Raw genomic sequence first — 4392 nt, 5'->3', positions numbered from 1 at the left:
TTTTTCTCGTTTAGTGCTCTGAAGATATCCTGCCAGTCCTTTCTGGCCTACCAGGTCTCTGTGTATAGGTCTGCTGCCAATCTAATGTTTCTACCATTATAGGTTACATATCTCTTCTCCCGAGCTGCTTTCAGGATTTTCTCTTTGTCTCTGAGACTCCTAAGTTTTACTATTAGATGTCGGGGTGTTGACCTATTTTTATTGATTTTGAGAGGGGTTCTCTGTGCCTCCTGGATTTTGATGCCTGTTTCCTTCCTCACATTAGGGAAGTTCTCTGCTATAATTTGCTCCAATATACCTTCTGCCCCTCTCTCTCTTTCTTCTTCTTCTGCGATCCCAATTATTCTAATGTTGTTTCGTCTTATCGTATCACTTATCTCTCAAATTCTGCCCTCGTGATCCAGTAGTTGTTTATTTCTCTTTTTCTCAGCTTCTTTCTTTTCCATCATTTGTTCTTCTATATTGCTGATTCTCTCTTCTGCCTCATTTATCCTAGCAGTTAGTGCCCCCATTTTTTAATGCACCTCATTAATAGGCTTTTTGATTTCAACTTGGTTAGATTTTAGTTCTTTTATTTCTCCAGGAAGGGTTTCTCTAATAACTTCCATGTTTTTTTCAAGCCCAGCTAGTATCTTTAAAATCATGATTCTGAACTCTAGTTCCGACATCGTACTAATGTCCATATTGAGTAGGTCCCTGGCAGACAGTACTACCTCTTGTTCTTTTTGTTGAGGTGACTTTTTCATCTAGTCATTTTGTCCAGAGGAGAATAGATGAATGAGAGAACAAAATGCTAACAGGTTAACAACGTCCCCAGAAAATATACTCTAAACAAATCAGAAAAGACCTGAAACCAGGGGAAAAGAAAGGGAAAGAAAGAAAAAAGAAAGAGAAAAAAAGAAAAAGAAAAAGAAAAAGATAAAAACAAACAACAGAACAAAACAAAAAAAAACAGAATATGATCAAATATGATCAGGCTGGTGCATAGGTCAGTGCCACACACTAGATTTTGGGTGTATTTTGGTCTGTTAGAAGAAAGTGTCTCCTAAAATTTTAAAGAAAGGAAGACTTATATATGTACAAAATAAGGGTTGATACAATGAAGGGATGGAATATGACTATAAAGATGAAAATTATAAAAATTTTTAAAAAAGGAATTGATAAGGTGCTTGAAAAAAGAAAGAAGAGGAATAAAAAAAAGAAAGAATGAAAAAAAAAGGGAGAGAATATGATCAGGCAGGAGACTAGAACAAAGCCATACACTAGAGATTTAGGGTATATTTTGATCTGTTAGAAGAAACTGTATCTCAAATTTTAAAAAGAGAGAACAACTTATATATATACCAAAAATAAGGTTCACTACTATGAAGGGAGAGAATATGACTCTAAAAATGAAAAATAAAAATGTTTTTTTAAAAAAAGGGATTGATAAGATGTTGGTTGAAAAAGGGAAAAAGAAAAGTTAAAAAAAAAACAGTTAAAAAAATTAACTTTGAAAGACTAATGAGTCATGGTAAAAAAGCCATGAATTCTATGTGCAGTATTCCCCTAGCGCTGGAGTTCTGCCGTTCTCATTGATCGGTAAACTTGGTCTTGGCGGGCTCTTCTTGCTGAACTTCTGGGGGAGGGGCCTGTTGCCGTGGTTCCCAAATGTCTTTGCAGGAGGCGGAATTGCCCCACCCTTGCCGGTCCAGGCTAAGTAATCTGCTCAGGTTTGCTTTCGGGAGCTTTTGTTCCCTGCAAGCTCTGGTACAGCTCTGGAGAACGAGAGTGAAAATGGCGGCCTCCCAATCTCCACCCTGGAGGAGCCGAGAACTTGGGGCCCCACTCCTCAGTGCGCCCCCAGAGAAAAGCAGTCAATCACTGCCGTCTCCCTGGTCTCTGGCCGCACTCCGTGCTCACCCGGCCTGTGACTGAGCGTTTCTATCTTTGGCGCCCAACTCGGTTTGGAGTCTCCAAACCCAGCAGATCCCTGTGGTGCGCTCCCGCGCTGCTCCTCCTGGGGGAGGAAGGGGAGTCTCCCCGGATCTGCCGCTTGTTGGGTCCCTGCTGGAGGGGCAGTGGCCCAACTGTGTTGCCGATCACAGTTTATGGCAACCCTGAGCTGAGAGCCCGCGCCTCAGCTCTGTCTCTGCAGCCGGCTTCCCCGCTCCGATACCTGGGAGCTCTGCCGCACTCAGGCACCCCCGGTCTTTCTGTGACCCCGACGGTCCTGACACCACACTGTCCCACGAGGGTTCCACCCCCCGCTTAGCCACTGGAGTGGCGTCCCTCAGTGGAGCCAACTTCTAAAAGTTCCGATTTTGTGCTCCGCGGCTCTATCACTTGCCAGAAGCGGCCGAAGGAGGCCCCCTCTCCCGCCATCTATCCTTCCAAATCTTGCCTCGGATTCACTTCTCCGCACGTCCTACCTTCCAGAAAGTGGTCGCTTTTCTGTTCAGAGAGTTGTTGCTATTCTTTTCTTCGATCTCCTGTTGAGTTCGTAGGTGTTCAGAATGGTTTGATCCCTATCCAGCTGAATTCCTGAGACCAGATGAAATCCAGGTCTCCTACTCCTCCCCCATCTTGCTCCAACCCCAGCAGAATAGAGTTCTTTTACTTTTAAGACTGAAGAACATTCCATTACATTGTTCACCTTTGATGGGTATTTGGGTTGCTTCTATTTGGCTTTTGTGGATAATGCCATTATGAACATGGTGAGCAAATATCTCTTCAAGACCCTGCTTTCAATTCTTTTGGATATATATTTAGAAATGCTATTGCTGGATATCTTAAATTAATTCTATTCTTAGTGTTTTAAGGAACTGCAATACTATTTTAGTGTTATAATGGAGTTTGCCCTTTTACAGTCCCACAAAAGTGCACAGGGGTTCCATTTTTTCCTATATCTTCAGCAGCACTAATATAGTCCTCCAAATTGGTGTGAGGTGGTTTTGGCATGCATTTCTCTAATGATTTGTGATGTTGAGCATCTTTTCATATGCTTGTGTATTTTCTTTGGAAAAACATTTGTGTATTATCTTTGGAAAAACATCTATTCAGGTTTTTGGCCCAGTTTTTAGTCAGATTATTTGCTTTTTTTTGTAGTTGAGTTGTAGGAGTTCTTCATATATTATGGATATTAACCCCTTATCAGATACATGATTTGCAAATATTTTCTCCTACTCCATAGGTTGGTTGCCTTTTCATTCCATTGATTGTGTCCTTTGCACAGAAACATTTTAGTATAATGTCCCATTTCTCTATTTTTGCTTTTATTTCCTGTCCTCTTGGCATCATATCCAAGAAATCATTGCCACATCCAATGTCATGAAGCTTTTCTTGATGTTTTATTCTAGAATTTTATAGTTTATGGGTCTTTCATTTAGATGTGTAACCCATTTTGTTAATTTCAGTATATAGTTTGAGTCCAACTTTGTTTTGGTTATTTTTGGATGTGGATATCCAGTTTTCCCAGCATCCTTTGTAAAAAAAGACTGTTATTTTCCCATTAAGTAGTCTTGGCACATTTTGTCAAAAATTATGTGACTGTATACATGAGAGTTTGTTTCTGAGTTTTCTATTCTTTTCCATTGGTCTATATGTTTGTCTTCATGCTAGTACCACACTTTTTTAATGACTGTGGCTTTGTAATATTTTTTGGAATCAGGAAATGTGAGACCTCCAACTTTGTTCTTTTTAATGCCTGTTTTTGTCCTTTGAAATTCCATATGAATTTTAGAATAGATTTTTCTCTTCAAAAAAATTTGATAGGGATTTCATTGATTCTGTAGATCACTTTGGTTAGTATGGACATCCTTTTTTTCTTTAATTTATTCAAAATTAATTAACATATAGTGTATTGCTAGTTTCAGAGGTAGAGTTTAGTGATTCATCAGTTGCATATAACACCCAGTGCTCATTACATCACGTGCCCTCCTTAATGCCCATCACCTGGTTACCCCCTACCCCTCCCAACCTCCAGCAACCCTCAGTTTGTTCCCTATATTTAAGAATCTCTTATGATTTGCCTCCCTCTCTGTTTTTATCTTATTTTATTTTTCCTTCCCTTCCCCTATGTTAATCTGTTTTGTTTCTTAAATTCCACATATGAATGAAATCATATGATATTTGTCTTTCTCTGGCCTATTTCACTTAGCATAATATCCTCTAGTTCCATCCACATCGTTGCAAATGGCAAGATTTTGTTTTTTGATGGCTGAGTAATATTCCATTGTATTTATATACCACATCTTCTTTATCCATTCATCTGTCGGTGGACATCTGGGCTCTTTCTATAGTTTGGCTATTGTGGACATTGCTGCTATAAACATTGGGGTGCATGTGCCCCTTCGAATCACTATGTTTGTATCCTTTGGATAAATACCTAGCAGTGCAATTCCTGGGTTGTAG

The sequence above is a fragment of the Eumetopias jubatus genome, unplaced genomic scaffold, assembly GCF_037043125.1.
Source record: "Eumetopias jubatus isolate StellerSeaLion01/CBP00866 unplaced genomic scaffold, mEumJub1_p1.0 scaffold_2, whole genome shotgun sequence".
In the NCBI taxonomy this organism is placed as follows: domain Eukaryota; kingdom Metazoa; phylum Chordata; class Mammalia; order Carnivora; family Otariidae; genus Eumetopias; species Eumetopias jubatus.
The sequence above is the reverse complement of the archived record's forward strand: the minus strand, read 5'-3'. Positions refer to the sequence as shown.